This window comes from Limanda limanda, chromosome 10 (genome assembly GCF_963576545.1).
Source record: "Limanda limanda chromosome 10, fLimLim1.1, whole genome shotgun sequence".
NCBI lineage: Eukaryota > Metazoa > Chordata > Actinopteri > Pleuronectiformes > Pleuronectidae > Limanda > Limanda limanda.
In genome coordinates, this window is record NC_083645.1 from 5,210,772 (window position 1) to 5,232,840 (window position 22,069).

At 42.5% G+C, this 22,069-nt stretch overlaps 5 non-coding genes across 5 annotated transcripts; all 5 read right to left on the bottom strand.

Annotated features, from left to right (window-relative positions):
- Positions 1-10,689: 10,689 nt before the first annotated feature.
- Positions 10,690-10,763, bottom strand: trnan-guu (transfer RNA asparagine (anticodon GUU)). Its single transcript has one exon. It is a non-coding gene; the product is annotated as a tRNA-Asn (tRNA).
- Positions 10,764-11,077: 314 nt separating this feature from the next.
- trnan-guu (transfer RNA asparagine (anticodon GUU)) lies at positions 11,078-11,151 on the bottom strand. The gene has a single exon. It is a non-coding gene; the product is annotated as a tRNA-Asn (tRNA).
- Positions 11,152-12,075: 924 nt separating this feature from the next.
- Positions 12,076-12,149, bottom strand: trnan-guu (transfer RNA asparagine (anticodon GUU)). The gene has a single exon. It is a non-coding gene; the product is annotated as a tRNA-Asn (tRNA).
- Positions 12,150-21,336: 9,187 nt separating this feature from the next.
- Positions 21,337-21,410, bottom strand: trnan-guu (transfer RNA asparagine (anticodon GUU)). Its single transcript has one exon. It is a non-coding gene; the product is annotated as a tRNA-Asn (tRNA).
- A 314-nt stretch (positions 21,411-21,724) lies between these two features.
- On the bottom strand, positions 21,725-21,798 carry trnan-guu (transfer RNA asparagine (anticodon GUU)). Its single transcript has one exon. It is a non-coding gene; the product is annotated as a tRNA-Asn (tRNA).
- Positions 21,799-22,069: the final 271 nt, after the last annotated feature.

Sequence of the window (22,069 nt, forward strand, 5' to 3'; positions counted from 1 at the left end):
CTCTGCTTCTCCTCTCCATTCTCTAGGTAGCATTTGGGGCCTGGCTATTACAACGTAGAAAAACATCCACATCTCAATATCCCATCCCAGACAGCCTCTCCCTTCTTCACATCCACCTATCCCCAATATTCACTTCTTCCCTGACAACGTCTAACCTTGAATCAAATATTGTTGTGACATGGTTCATATATTCATGAAGGTTTCTTAAACAATATTTTTCACTTGCACTGATACTCTTGTTATGCCATGCTCCTTGTACAGGAGGCTGATGAAAAGTCTGCGCTGTACACAGTATTCATGTTAAATCAACAATGCAGTTTATATTTTAGGTTCCCCTGAACTAGGGAGGAAGCTGAACATTCTTCTGAAATAACGATAATATACCAATAAAATTTCAAAAAAGGACTGTTTCAACTACGGAAGATCTAAAACTGATTGCTTTAGGGTGTTTACTTTACACATATAGTTCTCTTTGAATGATCCGAACTCGATCGTCTTAAAGTGGACCAAAAAGTACACCAACACAAAAAGGACTCAGTTCTTTTTGCATTCTCATTGAAAGTTCATTTCAATGACAATGTCAATGTATCCAAATTTTTCTATGTTATTGCGCATGGCTGCTTTTTCATCAAATAATACAATAAGTCCAATTATTCTGAACTCGCTTGTTATTTAGAAAGTCAATAGTGATTTAGTAATGCATTCTGCGCTGGTCAACAAGTGACTCTGCCACTCTGCTCTTTTTTAATCACTCAAATGTAGACCTGGGGTCTCATTTATAAAACATTGCATGGGATTCATACTAAAAGTGTACATGCGCCCAAAAACCTGAAATGGCGTTGCTCAAAAAATATCCGATTCATAAAACCGTGCGCACGCACACCTGAACGCAATGTTCACTTTATAAATCACAGTCCAATTCCAAGGTGGAGGCAAAAAGAAAATCACCCTCTCAGAATTTGAGGGAACTAGTATTGTCTGTTTGTATTTTAAGCATCCAAAACTGCAGGATTATTAAATTCAGATTCAAATACAGCTGTGATGTCCTCAATCTATAGAATTTAACAGAATTATCATAATATGCTCGTGTTTTTACTGGTTCTGTCAGCCTCAGTTCACCACCTCACGTCTGCATCGCCACTTTCCCGTCTCCAAAACTCTTGTACGCATGGTTCAGAGTTTGCGTGGAAATGTGTCGTAGGTATGTTTTAGGCCCTGTTTTGCGCATATCCAACGGTTATAAATGAGACCTCTAATCTTTATTATACCATTGTGGGTTAATATTTAAGTTCCTGGATCTGCGGGCTGTGGCTTCTTATGCAACAGTGAAGTTTAAAAAAAAATTACTGTGTTGTGTGATAATCTTAGGAAAGAACTTCTCTCCTGTCCTCATCTTGTGTCTGTGTGTCAGCAGGGGAGTGAGGATGAAGGACACAGGAGACTCCGACACGGTAAAAGGCGACCAGACCTATAACGTGCATCTGTCCTGATGCTGAAGCAGCGTCGGTAGTAATAATGCAGCAGTGAGAGCTACAAAATGAACATAGCGGAAATCTTGAATTGATTATGTTCTGTCACTGCATCGATGATTCTCAGTTCACGTTCAGTTCAATACAATGGCAAAACTCGAAAAGGAAACCTGGAGTGTTTTGTGTTCACATTGCAAAAGGTAAGACAGCAACGCAGTCTTAAAGCAAAACACACTCAGACCAGCTCAGGCGATGCTGACTCATCGCAATGAGTTTGTTTGTAGGCCTGAAAGGTACCAAGTGTGAAAACACCCTTAATCAAATATCATTGCATCAGTTTCTCCCAAAGTGTAACAAATAGCACAAGTCCCGACAAACAGAATCAAGAAATATCAGACAGACATTATAAATCATGCACAATGAGGATAAAGTAGGTGTGTGTTTACCTTTTGAGCAGGTACATGACAAATAGCACTGGACTGTTGAAGTGATTGATTCATGTAAATGCCATTGGGAAGGTGAATGTGTATTTGTGTGTGTGTGAGGATGACATTACAGTTGTATAAAGCACAATGTCACAGGATAGAAACAAGCGCTATAAGATCTAAAATGAGGCAATGAGCCATAGAGCAAGCTGGAACCCAAACACACACGCACAGCAATGCATGACCAGTTGAGCAAATATCACAGGAGAGCACAAACGCGCAACAGCACTCAGGCATTACAGTACATATGAAGGGCATAGCCAGACAAGAGAGTAAATATCACAAACATGTATACACACACACACACACACACACAGTCAGTCAGGCATGCCAGAAGAGTAAATATCAGCTGTAAAAAAACAGGCAAACAGGAAATCCTGAATCATCATTGCCTTCAAAGAGTAATTTGTAAATAAAAGCCTGGAGATGTAAAGGCCTTTTATAGATAATATACATAAACATTAAATAAATCTTTTTTTTTTAATGCTGCTGATCAATATTAATTAAACGATTGCTCAAACAGTTATGTGATGATTAGATAATCATCACCTCACTCTTAAGTTCTCCTCAGCTCTATGGAGCAATTTGGTGTTGTTTTGATTTTAGAGTGCATTTTACCATTTTTAGTGCAATGTCATCACTCAACACATCAACCTCCGACTGTACACTGGGGCTGGGGCTTGAGCGATAGAGTGGGTCGTCCACTAACCAGAAGGTCGGTGGTTTGATTCTCGGCTCCAGTCTGCATTCCAAAGTACCTTAGGGCAAAATACCGAGGCCCAAAACTGTAGACAAGACAAGGGCAGCTTAAAGAAGTTCTTTATGAGTGTGAACAGGTGAATGTGGCTAGTAAAGTCAAATGTGTTGAGTTGTTGATAAGACTAGAGAAGCGCTATATAAATACAGTCAATTTATCATTTACACTACCAACTGTACAGTACCCACTCTGGCGGCAGAGCTGCTGGTTTATCTACTGCATTGCCTTCAAAACAAGTTGGTTTATGTACTAAAGTAAATACTAGTATACTAAGGAAAGAAGACGCACATCTTCCAGTCTGTCAACAATAACCAAAGCCCTGTTAGAACCTTAGAACAGATGAATGGATTCAGAGAGTGAAACGCGGGAGTGCTTTTACTTTGAAACGGGTTCAGGAAGTGTTGTAAATACGTTTGTGTCATAAACAGATAAACATTGTGTTTTACAGAAGAATCAACAGTTTTTTTTTCTTTCAGCTTAGTTTGAAGGTTTATCTGTTGAAATTATGTTACAAACATAACTGGTTGCAACTCTTCTGTAGGCGTTTCAAAATAAAAGCACCCCAGCGTTTATGTTGACGGAATCCAGTCTTTTGTTAAACTAGGAGATTTTATTGTGAAATATTTGCAGGAGCAGAATATGCACGGCTTCAAACTGTATAGTATTTGTATTTATTTGAGTACAAGGGACTACTTTCGCACAAGGAAATAGTCACATTTATGGCCATATTCAAGTCAAAGGCCATGTAAAAAGACATTGTGCTGCAGTGTTGAACTGAAGCTAAATATTGTGCACTGAACAGAGGCTGAAGTTATGAATTGATATGAATGTGAATATTGTTCATTGAATAGATAAAGTTGCATAACTGCCTTTCTCTATGTATATTTATGCTCGTACATTCAGCCTTTAACAGAAAATGCAAACAGGGTGGTAGATCTCAGCTTGCGTTAGGATTAAAAAAATGATCTTGGGCTGGAAAAGGTTGGAGACCACTGCTCCACATCAATAACCAAGATCGCATGGTAAAAATATTGCAATCAGACAAAGAGTAATCTTTTCTCAAATGACTGTTATTATTTGTTATTACCAAGTTGAACTAGTCATCTGTGTTAGAGAGGTGCAATCAGACACTGAGTCGGAAACAAACATAGGGGAAAGGGTCATGTGCTGTGTGTTCCCTGTTCAGGTCCAACGATATGCTGTAATCTGCTGGTGTGGCGAGTATATCTATACAAACTGCAAATACCACAGCAGAGATTAAATCAGTATATAGAACTTGCATTAATCTGTTAACAGATAAGCAGCCTCGCAATTAATGAAAGCAAATTCATACTCTGAAAAATGTTGTTTACTTCCAGTTGTGATAAGCATTTGCAAACCAGTTTGACATCTTCAAAACTTTTATTACAAAAAAGTAACTTTAGTCAACATCTCTGCAATATGTGATAAGCCAGCTGCAGACTTGCAGAGTCCATCCAAGCACTACAGTCAAGTCCCGGATAGGCTGACCTGATGTACACACCACAAGGAAACTGTCCTCTCAGTCGAGTGTGTCGCCTAATTGAACCTTCACTGCATGAGAGGCATGGAGCTGGATTTTATTAAGGCAGCATGTAGCATGAAGGATAGATCTCTCTCATATCTGTTTTTTAATTGCGAGCTCTCTTTTATAATCAGATTAGCTGGAGAGAGCAGTGAAGAGGCAGATAAGACAAAGGAATAATTGAATTAGAGGCATTACAGCAAGAGGGAGCAGGAAGGAGGAGGATAACAGAAGAGCCTGTTTTGTCATAGAGGAAGAAATAAAACATCACAGCAGCTGGTTGCATGGAGAAATGCGGAGTATTGGGGATCCAGAGGAAGAAAAAAAAAGCAAATGGGTGAGAGATGTTCACTAACAGCATCCCCTCTGATGACCACAGCGCACTCGGCGACTCATAGTCTTTGCAGGTTTGCGTGGCAGCATTGGCTGGAGTCTGAGCATCATTATTCTGACCATTACATGGGTTATCGTTATGGCAACAGCACTGTCTGCTTCTTGAGAAAATGGTGGTTATCATTTTGCTGATAAAGGAACTGAGATATGGTCTAATCAGTAGGTAGAATAAAAGCTGCTCTGTGTTATCTGTTTGGATGCAGGCTGAGTGGCCAATACATTAAAGAGGTGGTGCGGTGGCCTTGCTAAGAAACGGTCCACTGGAGGGACATGAACTCACATGGATCAGTGCATCTGCAGTATTTATGTTTGTACATCTGGAACTTGTGATCACACATGACTGATGTAGAAAATATCAGCCATCTTTTAATAGAGGGTCTCAACCGGTCAGTGGGTCACAGGAGGTTTAAAGATGAAAGTCAGTGAATAACTGGCGTGATGATAGCAGACTATCCTCTGAGTCATCACAGTCAAAGGTCACATTTTTTTTGGATAAGTGGCGTTTGAACCAGCCAGCCTTGAATTGGGTGCAATAATTTGACTTTCAGCCTCTCATTGGCTCATTCAGACACAGCTGGCAGCTCATGCACTGTTGCTGGCCTGATCATCAGGAACAACTTGGTGTGTTAAGCAGTCTGCCCACTAGTTGATAGGAAAAGGTGGGGATTTTAACTGAATTAGAGAATGCATTAAAGGGACTCTTACCTTTGTTGCATTTTTACACTTTTTGTGGATAAGGTTAAATTGGTATTAATAAGGTAATGACACTCTAAAATGCAAGACAGACCCACCAGGAGTTAAAGCAAACAATTATTTCACTCTCGTAATATTTAGTGAAAACTTCAACCAATAAAATTCTTCGGACCGAAGGACCTTATTGGCCGACAGACCTGTCTGTTTGCTGCATGGAAACAGACAGGAAGCCCGTCTGCTTCTTGTCGCGCATTCGGGCCCGCGTCATCAAGGCGCGTCCTCAACTATAGGGTTTGTTTTGATTCCACGGCAGACAGTAGCGAGTAGCGACCGTAGCGACCGTAGCGACTGACGATGGCAGACCAAAGTGGTCCACGGCGTACTGAAACAGCCGCTCCCAGGGGGAAAAACAAAACAAAAAACACCGCGGATGGGAACGAGGGGGTGGGGCATTGGAGGAAGGCGGGATGATTCGAATGTGCTGTAATTCTCAAATGCAACAAAGGTAAGAGTCCCTTTAAGGTGATAGAAATCCACATATGCTCTTTGAGGCATATTTAATTTAAAATAATAACTGCAACACACACAACATGTTGTAGCTTCTATGAGTCTATGAGCACTGCACAAGAGGACTGGCAAGAAGCCATGCACATTAACAGGATGCAGCCATCCGCTGCAGCGATGAACCTGAGTGCATAGTAACTTGAAAATTAAAGCTGCACTTATCAATATTTTTATATTACATATGGATCAAATGACGATGCCCAGCACCTAACAGCAGACACAGTTTGACAGCGGCTCGTGAACATGTAGCAGTGTCAGATATTTCAGACAAAACACAGAGCTAAAAAGAAAGTGATGATTGCAATACTTACACTTTTTCTGGTGACCGGAAACTCCAATTTCTCATTTGTACAGAATTAGATAACAAATCAAAACTATATACTTCAAGATAAAAGAGAAAACAGTTGACTTTTTTTGGGGGGGCGCAGCTAACCTGTGTTTTACATCCTCAGACCCTGTTACTGACCGATACAGTAGTTTATCTAACTGCTGGTCTAAATCGTCGCCAGATAATTTAAATTGTTTCAGTTTTTACTTTTTTTCTTCAGAGTAAAATCATAATGAATGTCTTGTTACACCAATGCTTATCGAGGTAAAGTAGGAGGCTTTTATTTTGAAAAGTTGTGAACTTGGGTCTGAAGATTGTGTCAATTGCTTAACAGACGTCTTTAATAGTCAACATGCAATGTATGAAAAAATAACAGCAGGTTGGGAAACAGCCCATTCCAAACAGGCAGGTTTAGAACAGGGACTGGACTAGTTTTTGTATATATAATGGTTTCATTTGTTTGAAATATGTGGAGACCATTCAGAACAGAGGTGTTAAGAGCTCTGGGTTAGGTACTGTACTTCAGACATCCTGATGCTCTTTCATTTGTCATAATGGAGTGTATCAATCTATTTGACCAAATCGTGTTGTACACTACCATTTATATTAGCAGCGCAAGCTCAAAGCAAATGTCACTCTTTCATATCACCTTGATATGAGAAACAGTCTCCTGTTTAATCATTCACCAGACACAAGGCAATCTGCATTTATTTTCTGGCCACAAAATAAAATCTAATATTCACTTTTTCATTTCATTTCTGTTTTGGTCTCTGACAATTCCTGCAAAAAAAACCTCAGCTCATCTTTGTTCACCAACTAATCACTTGACTTTACGTCTGATGTTTTAAAGTGGGCAGGTTGAAGGTACAAAAATGTTCCTCACAGGTATCAACCATAAGTCAACTGATCCTTTGTTTGTATAAAAGTCTTTATTGGTGCAGCTGTAATTTTGACACTTACACCCTAAGACAAATGTGATCTATACATATTCACTAGTGCTGTCAGTTTAACGCGTTATTAACGGCGTTAACGCAAACCCATTTTAACGCCGTCAATTTTTTTAGGAGATTAACGCAGAGCTGCAGCTTCAGTATCTGTGTTCGCCTCCAGTCTGACCTGCTCTCGCTTTTTGTTTTAATATTTCGCCAACTAAAATATATATTTTTAAGCTATTGAAGCGTCCCCGCTTACACAGCACACGGAATTTCTTCGTGGTTTAGTAACTTTTATTATCCTCTAAATGAACATGTGCACTTCTCGCTCTTACTCCGTCACTCGCACACATTAACAACACTTCACTTCCTCATTGACCCCCGATCCCCAAACAATCCCGTCCTATTGGTCCAAACAGTCACATGTCCCACCCCGACCCCTTCACTGACCCTCAGACATCAGAACGCTCCTTCAACACAGTGTTTTACTGGACATACGTCAAAACCAAACATAAACCCAGTCTGTTACACTATTAGGCTGCAGCTTTATGTTTTTATTTATTTCAAATAGGGTACTTCTTATTTCATACATTTTCCACAAATATGGGGAGGACTCAAATAGACCTTCAAAGTTCTGTGTTTAATTTATTTCAAAGTAGGCCGACGCTTGCCTGTGTATTTTGTTTGTTTGTTATTTTGTTGCTTGTCTGTTTGAGTAGCTAGCTGAAAGCAAAGTAGTAAGCTTACCTTTTATTGGTAACCTTACTGTTATGATTCATTGTTTCTGAAATAAGGGGCCTGACTGCTATGTTCACAGCAAACTTGAAAAAAAAAAAATATGAAGCCATGGTTTAACTGCACTATAGGCTGAGTCCTTGTTTACCTGAAATGTGCACTTAATAATTTTATTTAGTACCGCCCTGTTTGGCAATGTTGTTTTTCAAAAAAAATAAAACATTTGCATAAAGCAAGCCAGGGACTGCCACAACAACAAAAGAACAGAAGGAGAAAAAGTAGACAAAGGCATGACAAAGGTCAAACTCAGTACAGTGTACTTAACCCACAGCACACTCCTGCACCCGCTGGGCCACTAGGGAGACCCCATCATTGTCAAGAGCTGCTTCAAAGAGAGCAGTCATCAAGGCACAGAGACTGCCCATTGGCAAGCGCTGACATCGAGAAATCAAACACACCACAGCAGTGTGAGTAATCTCACGGCTAATGTCTAATATCTAATGGCCTTAATCAAAAGCCCCTGCTAAGATCCTCTCAGCACTGGGTTGATAAATCACTGCCTTAATGAAAAATGGGCCTTATCACAGCGCAGAGCTCGTAGGCTGTGGCACAGCCCCATTTGTTAAAGGAGCTTCCTGTGGATTTGGTGTCGTCTTAGTTTCCTTTCTACTTCTCTCTGTTTTCTATTCCTCCCTCTGTCTCCCCTGTTTGTATGAGCATCTCCATCACATTTGATCTAAGCTCTCTCTGTCATATGTTTCAACCTCTTGCCGCTATGTTTAGCCTCTAATTTATTCACTAGCTTCCTGGGGTTTTCCTTCTTATTATTTCACATCTATGTTTCCCCATCGCTCTCCCCCTCCATCAACCCCATCTTCCATTCTCCTGCTTGCTGCATCCAGGTCTTTAATTTTATATTTTCTTTTTCTTCTCTCCTCCCATTCTTCTCTTTCCCTCATGATTCGGTTGTTCCAGGGCCTCCCTCTCCCTGCCTCAGTTTGCCTCTCTGTCTAATTTGTATACCAGAGGTGTCGTGTTGTGTTTTGTGGTCTTGGTGGGTAGGCTGCCTGGTGAACAGAGCTGCTGTGAGGAGGTAATTAACCGCTGCTCATTTAGACAACAGGCTCAATCAGCAAGACAGAATGACTACATGTGGGCTGGAATGCCAATTGCAGAGTCCTCAAACACACACACAAACACACACAGCCATGCCCGAATGACTGCTCAGACAACCTTCACTGGAAACAAATGAACAGATAATGTAAAGTCTACATTCATGCTGATAAATATAGATTTCACTGATTCTGAGATGAGAAAATATGCCAGTGTACAAATCCTCTTTTTCCACCTTCCCCTCCTCTGGCTCATAAGCTGACTGTCTTCTTCCTGACGAATCCAACCCTCCTCCTCTCCAGCCTGCATCCTTTAAAGCAGGTGTGTCCAAACTACCGCCCGCGGGCCAACTGCGTCCCACCATCCATTTTTAATTGGCCCGCACTAACAATTTAGTAGCACTTACTTATAGAACTTTGTAGTTTTGCTTTATTTTTGAAGAAATTGTACTTTCTTGGTTATTGTTGTTGTGGTTGAATGCACTTATTGTAAGTCGCTTTGGATAAAAGCTTCAGCTAAATGAAATGTAATGTAATATACTATGGCCCACTGTATTGCAAATCTCAGTTTAGACACTACGTGGTGCCAAACTCACCCCTGACCTGCCAGCTGTCCCTCAGAACGCCACCACAGAAAGATTGGTTTTCAAGATCAAACTAGCTTTTTCATGAAAGCACATGTGTCCCTGGTTGGGCTTGAACGACCATCCTTTCGGATAACAGCCGAACGCGCTAATGATTTCTCCACAGAAACCCCCTTACTTTATTCTGATAGGGGAGTGACTTAAGACAGCTACCCTGATCTATATGGATTTGTTTGATGTCGTTTTGAATATTTCATTTACAGATAGAGCTTGTCAATACAGAATGTTCTTAATGTCTCCTGCTGAATTTTCTAATTAAAAACATAACTAAGGACTTGTTGAAGGAACAGGTGTAAAATGCTGTCTATTTCGTTGCCTGGTTGTTCTGTGAGTTTCATCATACTGTTTTCCAACCCTTCCCTCTGTTCACAGAAGGAAGATTGGTTTTCAAGATCAGACTACCGCTTCTATAAAAGCACATGCGTCCCTGGGTGGGCTTGAACCACCATCCTTTCGGTGCACAGCCTTACGCGCTAACAAATTGCGCCACAGAGACCCCCTTCCTTTAATCTGATAGGGGCGCGGTATAAGACAGCTACCCTTATTTATATGGATTTGTTTGATCTCGTTTTGCATATTGCATTTACAAATAAAGCTTGTCAATGCAGAAGCTTGTTAAAGTCTCCTACTGGATTTTTCTAATTAAAAATAGATAACTAAGGACTTCTTGAAAGAACAGGTGTATAATGCTGTCTATTTCGTTGCCTGCTTGTTCCATGAGTTTCATCTTACGGTTTTCCAACCTTTCCCTATGTTCACAGAAAGAAGATTGGTTTTCAAGATCAAACTAACTATTCTATAAAAGCACATGCGTCCCTGGGTGGGCTTGAACCACCATCCTTTCGGTTAACAGCCGAACGCGCTAACCAATTGCACCACAGAGACCTCCTTCCTGTAATCTGATAGGGGCGTGGCCTAAGACAGCTACCCCGATTTATATGGATTTGTTTGATCTTGTTTTCCAACCCTTCCCTCTGTTCACAGAAAGAAGATTGGTTTGCAAGATCAGACTACCTATGTCATGAAAGCACATGCGTCCCTGGGTGGGCTTGAACCACCATCCTTTCGGTTAACAGCCGAACGCGCTAACCAATTGCGCCACAGAGACCCCTTACTTTTGTCTGATAGGGGAGTGGCCTAAGACAGCTACCCCGTTTTATATGGATTAGTTTGATCTCGTTTTGCATATTGCATTTTCAATCAAAGCTTGTCAATACAGAAGCTTCTTAAAGTGTCCTGCTGGATTTTTCTAATTAAAAATAGATAACTAAGGACTTTTTGAAAGAACAGGTGTATAATGCTGTCTATTTCGTTGCCTGCTTGTTCCGTGAGTTTCATCATACAGTTTTCCAACCCTTCCCTCTGTTCACAGAAAGAAAATTGGTTTTCAAGATCAGACTACCTATGTCATGAAAGCACATGCGTCCCTGGGTGGGCTTGAACCACCACCCTTTCGGTTAACAGCCGAACGCGCTAACCAATTGCGCCACAGAGACCCCTTACATTGTCTGATAGGGGAGTGGCCTAAGACAGCTACCCCGATTTATATGGATTTGTTTGATCTCGTTTTGCATATTGCATTTTCAATCAAAGCTTGTCAATACAGAAGCTTCTTAAAGTGTCCTGCTGGATTTTTCTAATTAAAAATAGATAACTAAGGACTTTTTGAAAGAACAGGTGTATAATGCTGTCTATTTCGTTGCCTGCTTGTTCCGTGAGTTTCATCATACAGTTTTCCAACCCTTCCCTCTGTTCACAGAAAGAAAATTGGTTTTCAAGATCAGACTACCTATGTCATGAAAGCACATGCGTCCCTGGGTGGGCTTGAACCACCATCCTTTCAGTTAACAGCCGACCGCGCTAACCAATTGCGCCACAGAGACCCCTTACTTTTGTCTGATAGGGGAGTGGCCTAAGACAGCTACCCCGATTTATATGGATTTGTTTGATCTCGTTTTGCATATTGCATTTTCAAATAAAGTTTGTCAAAACAGAAGGCTATTAATGTCTCCTGCTGGATTTTTCTAATTAAAAATAGATAACTAAGGACTTCTTGAAAGAACAGGTGTAAAATGCTGTCTATTTCGCTGCCTTGTTGTTCCATGAGTTTCATCATATGTTTTTCCAACCCTTCCCTATTTTCACAGAAAGAAGATTAGTTTTCAAGATCAAACTAACTATTCTATAAAAGCACATGCGTCCCTGGGTGGGCTTGAATCACCATCCTTTCGGTTAACAGCCGAACACGCTAACCAATTGCGCCACAGAGACCCACTTCCTGTAATCTGATAGGGGCGCGGCCTAAGACAGCTACCCCAATTTATATGTATTTGTTTGATCTTGTTTTCCAACCCTTCCCTCTGTTCACAGAAAGAAGATTGGTTTTCAAGATCAGACTACGTATGTCATGAAAGCAGATGCGTCCCTGGGTGGGCTTGAACCACCATCCTTTCGGTTAACAGCCGAACGCGCTAACCAATTGCGCCACAGAGACCCCTTACTTTTGTCTGATAGGGGAGAGGCCTAAGACAGCTACCCCGATTTATATGGATTTGTTTGATCTCGTTTTGCATATTGCATTTTCAAATAAAGTTTGTCAAAACAGAAGGCTATTAATGTCTCCTGCTGACTTTTTCTAATTAAAAATTGATAACTAAGGACTTCTTGAAAGAACAGGTGTATAATGCTGTCTATTTCGTTGCCTGCTTGTTCCGTGAGTTTCATCATACAGTTTTCCAACCCTTCCCTATTTTCACAGAAAGAAGATTAGTTTTCAAGATCAAACTAACTATTCTATAAAAGCACATGCGTCCCTGGGCGGGCTTGAACCACCATCCTTTCGGTTAACACCCGAACGCGCTAACCAATTGCGCCACAGAGACCTCCTTCCTTTAATCTGATAGGGGCCTGGCCTAAGACAGCTACCCCGATTTATATGGATTTGTTTGATCTCGTTTTGCATATTGCATTTACAAATAAAGCTTGTCAATGCAGAAGCTTGTTAAAGTCTCCTACTGGATTTTTCTAATTAAAAATAGATAACTAAGGACTTCTTGAAAGAACAGGTGTATAATGCTGTCTATTTCGTTGCCTGCTTGTTCCGTGAGTTTCATCATACAGTTTTCCAACCCTTCCCTCTGTTCACAGAAAGAAGATTGGTTTTCAAAATCAGACTACCTATGTCGGTGTAACCCGGTTAAAAATATTAAGTAATATCATTTCTTCCAAGCATATAAATAGTGATTAAAAAGTTTGAAATTCATTAAAATGCTATAGAAGTGTTAAAACAGTTAAAAGTATATATTATGTGTTTATTGTTTTATTTGAAGTATAATGTATCTGTAAACGTAATATGTACCAGCATGTATGGGGTTAATTGAGATGGGCCGGAACCTAACCTCTGAGGTTGTTTCGGTACGGGGACGGAAAAAAGAAGAGCGGCGGAGCGAGCAGGGAGAAGACACGCGGAGTTTGTAGGAAGAACAGTAACGAAAAGAGACTGTTGTACAGACGTTTAGTGACCAAGTCGTGGAGGCGTTCAACCCGGACTCTCCAGAGGACTCAGTGGTGATTTTCCTGTGGGTGTGAGTGGATTACTCAAACCGTGAGGACGAAGTGAAGCTAGAAGCTAACACAGCGGCTAGTTAGCTCACAGTGACTGTGCTAGTTAGCAGCAAGCTACCTATTCAGCAGTGACTGTGGGGAAAGGAGCGTGGAGCTGCAGACGACGAGCGAACACCGCGACATCGGCAGTGACGGGTCTTCGTTTCCTCCGGACGGATTTTCTCCTCAACTCACCTCTTCTCCAACCACCAGCCCATCCCAAGCGACATCCAGGCTTGCACCGATGCACTAAAGGGGTACCCAGGTTTATTTGAAGTAAAGTAATAAGTGCCGGCTTTAGTTATCAGGTGTGTGGGCCCACATATTGCATTTCAGTGAATTTGAGTGAATTGAAGGTTCTGCATTGATATTTTTGGGTTAAAAAGTCTATTGATATCTGTGAATATTTGTGATAGTGTTTCACTAAAACAGAACAAAGGATATTTTTATTTACTGTGTTTACCTGAAAAGAAGAAACAGGGTTATTTCAGTTATTACATTTCTTGCAAAAGAGGTATAATTCCTTTGTTGTGTTTCCTGTGAAAAAAGGGACAATTCAGAGTTTTACCTTAAAAAAGGGGAATTTATTGTGAAGGTTTAACGACAAAAAGAACATTTATATTTTATTGTTATATTGCATTAATCATTGCATAAGTAAATAATTGAGAACTTATTTTCTTAAAACCGTGTGTGGTGTATTTCATTTACTTACCTTTAATACACAGAGACCTGAGGGGTTAACATCTTTATGAAAAACAGAGGTTAAAGGTGAATTTATAAGTAAGTTAAAAACAGTTCATGTGTGTACTTTAAAACAAAAAAGAGAGATTCAAAACTAACATTAAAACTGAGTTAATCAGGGTTAAAAATAGTTGATAAAGAACCCAAAAGCCCTGCCCTTATCACCATGACTACCAAGGTGAGAGCTACATAAAATGGAGGCACCACTGGGAAAGTTTTGGATTTCTCATTAAAAAAAAAAAAAAAGTTTAAGCGTTAAAGGCAAAGTAACTAATTAAAGTGCTAACCTAACTTACAAACAGCATTAACATGGAAAGAACAGAACTAGTGTCAGAGTTAAAACGCTGGTGCCGTGGTGAGGGTTTGGATGAGACACATGCGATTATGACCATCGTCCCAGAAGAAGTAGAGATCAGTGCAGTTGAAGCAACACTGGAAACTATCAAGTCTTTTGGACGAGTGCGTGTCCGTGGGAGAAACTTCAGTGCAAGACTAAACCAACGGATGGTTTTGTGTGAGAGTAAACAGACTGTGAATGAAGAGAGTGTTCCTCCTGAGGTTAAACCAGATGATGGTGGAGAGGCGTGGCCTGTTATCATCATAGGAAAGGCTCAGGCAGCTGCCGAAGAGTTTAACAGTAAACTGAAAGGGTTGCTGCAGGCTGAAGGTAAAACAATGGAGGACCTCCAATCATTATTCCCCAGTACACCCCCGCCCACTAACTCCACTGAATCTATCCTTCGCGCTGTTGGAGATTTGTTGGACAAGACAACTAAGCCAGCTGATGGAGGGAGTTATGGTCGACTACGCATGTTCTCGGGAGCCCTACCAACGCCGCCAGGTGAGGAACCATTTGACCATTGGCTAGAGCAGGCATGGCTCATGGTGGAGGAGACTGAATGCTCTGACAGAGAAAAAAGACGCAGAATTATTGGAAGTTTAAAGGGACATGCACTAGAAATTGTGAAAGCAGTGCGACACACACATTCTGACGCCAGCCCAAAAGAGTACCTGGAAGCTCTTGAAAGTGCTTTTGGAAGTGCTGAGTCCGGTGATGATCTCTACTTTGCTTTCAGATTAATGCAACAGCAAAAAGGAGAGAAACTGTCAGATTTCCTTCGACGCTTAGAGAGGTCTCTAGCCAAAATAATTCAACGAGGTGGTCTTCCTGCGAGCTGCATGGACCGAGCCCGACTGGAGCAACTGCTAAGAGGTGCTATCGATTCAGACCTGATGCTGATCCAGCTGCGCTTGAGAGAAAGGAAGGCTGTACCCCCAAGCTTTCTACAGCTTTTGACTGAGATTCGTGCTGAGGAAGAGTATGAAACTTCTAGAAAGAAGCTCAGCGCCTCAGTACACCAAGTGCATGTTAATCAAGAAGTGGATACAAGGCAAGCAGAGATCCAGAGTTTAAAGGCGGAAATAAAAGAACTGAAATCAATGGTTGCATCAGTGGTGACCCAATCCACTCCAGTCAAAGACGATTACAGGGAGGCTACACCCATCCATTCACCGCCTGGCCCCGAGAACCGACAGGACGCCGAGCTGGCTGCCTTGAAAAAACAACTGAAAAGACTAAAGCAGAAAACTAGCAACACGCTGTCTGAACAGGACGCTGCAGTTTCGACCATGGAGGCTTCAAAACAATTCTCCAACTCACCCAAAGGAACACCGAAAAAGTCAGAGGAGAATTTCTGCTATAGGTGTGGTGAGAGCGGACATTTTGCCACCAAGTGTCACAACCCTGAAAATCAAGCCAAGGTTATCAGAAAGCTAATTCATGCTTTAAAGATGACAAAAGACAAACAGCAGTCTGGTGGTTCCACCGCCAGTGAAGTAAACTGTGGGGTCAAGAAAAGTGCAGTTACCGCATCGGAGCCGGCTGGCATCCCTGAAGGCTTGGTTGGTCCACCCAGCATCGTACCTGTGAAAGTAAATGGACACTGCTGTGACGCCTTGTTTGACAGTGGGTCACAGGTTACCATTATCTTCGAGTCTTGGTACCAAACCTACCTGTCTGATGTTCCCATACGCCCTGTGTCTGGTTTAGCTCTGTGGGGATTAAGTGAATCCGAGGGCAGTTATCCCTACCGTGGGTACGTAGTGGTCGACGTTGAATATCCAGCAAAGGTAGCAGGTGCCGACCAGACAGTGACCATCCTTGCTCTTATCTGCCCCCAGCCCAGAACTGCAGACCAGACTCCGGTCATTGTGGGGACCAATGCCAGTCACATTCGACGTCTTGTGCAGCAAAGTAAAGACAACGGCATCGACATCACACAGACACTGGGGATACAGTGTTACAGAGACAACCATCCAGCATTGACTAACACAACCACAGCCCTGGAAGAGGAAGATGATATCGGCTGTGTGTTATGGCAAGGCCCTGGCCCACTGACTCTGCCCCCTGGTGGTGACTGCAGTGCAGTCTGTAAAGTCGAGTACAAACACCAAGTCGACAAACAGATCCTGATGGTGGACTCGTCTCCCCTAACGCCACTCCCTGCTGGTGTGCTACTTCAGCCAATGGTGGTGCCCAGCGAAGACGTGAACGTCAGCCATTTCAGAATCTTGGTCCAAAATGAGTCCATGACAGAGACAGTCATACCAGTGGGAACAGTTATCGGGCATATGTATCTGACAGATGCAGCTACTCACCTTTCTCCGTCCAAGACAGCTGACAACGAGTTTGACCCGAATCTGATCAACTTTGGAGACTCACCTGTCTCTGAGGAGTGGAAACAGAGACTCCGTCAGAAGCTATCCACAAGGTCCCAGGTGTTCTCGCTTCACGAATGGGATGTCGGATTGGCGAAGGAAGTAGAGCACACGATCCGGATGTCAGATCCACGGCCTTTCAGAGAGCGCTCTCGTCGCCTGGCCCCAGCTGACCTGGAAGACGTGAGAAAGCACATCCAGGAACTGCTGCGTGCGGGGATCATCAAAGAGTCTCGTAGTCCCTATGCATCCCCAATTGTGATTGTTCGCAAAAAGACTGGAGCCGTGAGAATGTGTATTGACTACCGATTGTTGAACAGCCGAACAATCCCCGATCAGTACACAACACCCTGTATCGATGATGTGTTGGATTCGATGACCGGAAGCAAGTGGTTCTCCGTTCTTGATCTGCGGAGCGGTTATTACCAAATTGCTATGGCTTAAGGAAGATAAGGAAAAGACGGCATTCATCTGTCCGCTGGGGTTCTTCCAGTTCGAGAGGATGCCGCAGGGGATAACTGAAGCCCCAGCCACCTTCCAGAGATTAATGGAGAAGGCTGTGGGTGACATGAATCTGCTGGAAGTCCTTGTCTACCTCGATGACCTGATTGTATTTGGCCGAACTTTAGAAGAGCATGAAGAGAGACTTCTTAAAGTTCTTGATCGTCTGGCAGAGGTTGGATTAAAAATCTCGGTCGACAAATGTCAGTTCTGCCTCCCAAAGGTAAAGTACCTTGGACATATCGTGTCGGCAGATGGAGTATCGCCTGACTCATCCAAGATAGAGGCAGTTACCACTTGGCCACAGCCTACGCACCTGAAGACTCTTCAATCCTTCTTGGGATTTTGCGGATATTACCGCCGTTTCATCGCCAATTATGCAGCCATCGTCAGGCCTTTGTCTGAGCTCACAAAAGGCTACGCTCCAACCCAGGGGGGCAAGAAACCGGAGAAAGACAACACAAAGACTTACCGCAAAGAGTCCGAGCCTTTTGGTGAGCGATGGGACCTGTCCTGCACTGAAGCTTTCCACAAGATTATCCACTGCCTTACCCATTCACCTGTTTTGGCCTTCGCGGATCCCAACAAGCCATACGTCCTGCATGTAGACGCCAGCTTGAAAGGGCTTGGCGCCGTCCTATATCAGGAGCACAGTGAGGGTCTGAGGCCAGTTGCCTTCGCCAGCAGGAAGCTGAAGACATCTGAGAGAAACTACCCCGTTCACCAGCTGGAGTTCCTGGCCCTTAAGTGGGCGGTTGTGGATAAATTCCATGATTATTTGTACGGGGTCAGATTCACCGTACGTACGGACAACAACCCGCTCACGTACGTGCTGTCGACCGCCAAGCTCAGCGCTGTGGGGCACAGATGGCTCTCGGCCTTATCTACCTACGATTTCGATGTCCAGTACCGACCAGGCAGACAAAACATAGACGCAGACCTGCTCTCGAGGAACATGTCTGATGAGAGTTCCGAGGAATGGACAACCATACCACAGTCTGGTGTGAGATCCATCTGCAAACGAATCTGCATCCCTGGTACTGCGGGCAGTCCACCGAGGTACGTAGATCAGTTGGGAGTTTCTCCTGAATGCGTGCCTGATGTCTTTGCATTCCCGATTCACCTGGAGTTGAAATCCTTGGGACAGATGTCTAATCAGGAGCTGATAGAAGCTCAAGAGGATGATACAGCCATCCGACTTGCCATCCAAGCTGTTAAAAATGGAAAATGGCCGGAAGAAAATGGATCTAGGCCAGAGAGCTTTCGTCTTAAAAAAGAGATGGGGAAGCTAATGATGAAGGACGGGCTACTCCATCGCTTAAGCAAGCGGCCCTCCGGAAAAGAACAGACTCAACTTGTCCTACCAAGCGGGTTCAGAGAACTGGTGTTGAAAGCCACGCACGATGATCTAGGACACCTTGGTATTGTAAGAACTACAGACTTGTTGAGGAGCCGATTCTTTTGGCCGAAGCTTGCATGTGATGTTGAACAGTATATAAAGAACTGTGGAGCGTGTGTCACACGGAAGACCCCTTGTCATAGGGCAGCACCTTTGCATCACATTTCGAGCAGTGGACCAATGGACCTCGTGTGCATTGATTTTCTTTCAATGGAACCAGATTCTGCAGGCATCGGAAATGTTTTAGTGGTCACGGATCATTTCACCCGTTACGCTCAGGCGTTCCCTTCCCGAAATCAGAAGGCGCAAACTGTGGCGAAGATCCTGGTGGACAAGTACTTCCTGCATTATGGTCTGCCAACAAGAATCCACTCAGATCAAGGGAGAGACTTTGAAAGCCAGCTGATCAAAGAGGTTCTGCAGATGATGGGGATCCGGAAATCACGGACTACTCCTTATCACCCGCAAGGAGATCCGCAGCCCAAGAGATTCAACAGAACTCTTCTGTCCATGCTGGGAACCCTGGGGTGTGAGAAGAAAAAACAGTGGAGCAAACATGTTGGCTACCTGGTTCACGCCTACAACAGTACCAAATGTGACGCTACGGGGTACTCACCCTATTTCTTGATGTTTGGCCGAGAAGCAAGACTTCCCATAGACTTGTGCTTTGGAACCTCTCCTGATGGCGAAGCTGATGGTTGCCATTCTCGCTATGTAGCCAAGCTGAAAGAGGACTTGCACAGGGCCTACAAGCTTGCTTCCGACACAGCGTACAAGACACATCAGAGGAACAAAAGATCCTATGACAAAAGAGTTGTATTTCAAACCCTGGATATCGGTGACAGAGTGTTACTGAGGAACTTGGGACTGAAAAGAAAACATAAACTAGAGAGTCGTTGGAGTTCTATCCCTTACGTGGTTCTAGGAAAGATGCCCAACCTTCCAGTGTACAAAGTGAAACCGGAAGATGGAGGAGGAGGAGTCAAAACTCTCCATCGTGATCATCTCCTTCCAATTGGACAGTTGGTAAGAATGCCGACAGTGGATGTTGAGAACAAGTCACCAGCCAAAACAAAAGCAAGAACAAGAGCTGAGACACAAAAGAAATCGAAGAAAGTCTTACCTGGAATACAGGAAGTTCTTCAAGAGATGCAAGAGAGCATGGATTCATCTTCAGATGTGGAGTATTATGGACCTGAAAAACCCTACAGTACTTACCTGAAAGAAATCCTGAGAAAAGAAAGAGAAACTGCTGGACAGTCAAACCTCATCCAAGATGATGCTGATTCTTCTCAACAGTCAGATGGAAATCCTGCTGAGGACAGCTTGTCAGAGGAAGAAAGTGTGGAGGAGGAAAACGACAGTGTGAGAGAAGAGGAGGGAGATCAAGATTCTGAAGAAGAAAGTGATCCAGAGTCTGATAACCCTTGCCACGATAAGCACCCAGAGACAGTCACTAAGACAAAAGTGAGTAGCAAACCTGAAAACCGTCCAAAAAGAAAAGTGAAACCAGTCATCAGGTTAACTTATGATGAGCCTGGTAGAGCTAAATATCAGCCTCTCACTATTATACATAGAGGAGTTGTCATTAAGATTGGCAAGAGTTAATTCAAACAAGGTCATGCACCCTTTCCACTAGTTAACGGTTAACTTCAATAAAAAAGTTCATTATGGTTTGATGAGGACATCAAAGACATTTAGAAGGGGGAGGGTGTAACCCGGTTAAAAATATTAAGTAATATCATTTCTTCCAAGCATATAAATAGTGATTAAAAAGTTTGAAATTCATTAAAATGCTATAGAAGTGTTAAAACAGTTAAAAGTATATATTATGTGTTTATTGTTTTATTTGAAGTATAATGTATCTGTAAACGTAATATGTACCAGCATGTATGGGGTTAATTGAGATGGGCCGGAACCTAACCTCTGAGGTTGTTTCGGTACGGGGACGGAAAAAAGAAGAGCGGCGGAGCGAGCAGGGAGAAGACACGCGGAGTTTGTAGGAAGAACAGGGACTAAAGGGTTACCCAGGTTTATTTGAAGTAAAGTAATAAGTGCCGGCTTTAGTTATCAGGTGTGTGGGCCCACATATTGCATTTCAGTGAATTTGAGTGAATTGAAGGTTCTGCATTGATATTTTTGGGTTAAAAAGTCTATTGATATCTGTGAATATTTGTGATAGTGTTTCACTAAAACAGAACAAAGGATATTTTTATTTACTGTGTTTACCTGAAAAGAAGAAACAGGGTTATTTCAGTTATTACATTTCTTGCAAAAGAGGTATAATTCCTTTGTTGTGTTTCCTGTGAAAAAAGGGACAATTCAGAGTTTTTACCTTAAAAAAGGGGAATTTATTGTGAAGGTTTAACGACAAAAAGAACATTTATATTTTTATTTTATTGTTATATTGCATTAATCATTGCATAAGTAAATAATTGAGAACTTATTTTCTTAAAACCGTGTGTGGTGTATTTCATTTACTTACCTTTAATACACAGAGACCTGAGGGGTTAACATCTTTATGAAAAACAGAGGTTAAAGGTGAATTTATAAGTAAGTTAAAAACAGTTCATGTGTGTACTTTAAAACAAAAAAGAGAGATTCAAAACTAACATTAAAACTGAGTTAATCGTGGTTAAAAATAGTTGATAAAGAACCCAAAAGCCCTGCCCTTATCACCATGACTACCAAGGGGAGCGCTACATCATGAAAGCACATGCGTCCCTGGGTGGGCTTGAACCACCATCCTTTCGGTTAACAGCCGAACGCGCTAACCAATTGCGCCACAGAGACCCCTTACTTTTGTCTGATAGGGGAGTGGCCTAAGACAGCTACCCCGATTTATATGGATTTGTTTGATCTCGTTTTGCATATTGCATTTTAAATCAAAGCTTGTCAATACAGAAGCTTCTTAAAGTGTCCTGCTGGATTTTTCTAATTAAAAATAGATAACTAAGGACTTCTTGAAAGAACAGGTGTAAAATGCTGTCTATTTCGCTGCCTTGTTGTTCCATGAGTTTCATCATACAGTTTTCCAACCCTTCCCTATGTTCACAGAAAAAAGATTAGTTTTCAAGATCAAACTAACTATTCTATAAAAGCACATGCGTCCCTGGGTGGGCTTGAACCACCATCCTTTCGGTTAACAGCCCAACGCGCTAACCAATTGCGCCACAGAGACCCACTTCCTGTAATCTGATAGGGGCGTGGCCTAAGACAGCTACCCCGATTTATATGTATTTGTTTGATCTTGTTTTCCAACCCTTCCCTCTGTTCACAGAAAGAAGATTGGTTTGCAAGATCAGACTACCTATGTCATGAAAGCACATGCGTCCCTGGGTGGGCTTGAACCAACATCCTTTCGGTTAACAGCCGAACGCGCTAACCAATTGCGTCACAGAGACCTCCTTCCTTTAATCTGATAGGGGCGTGGCCTAAGACAGCTAACCCGA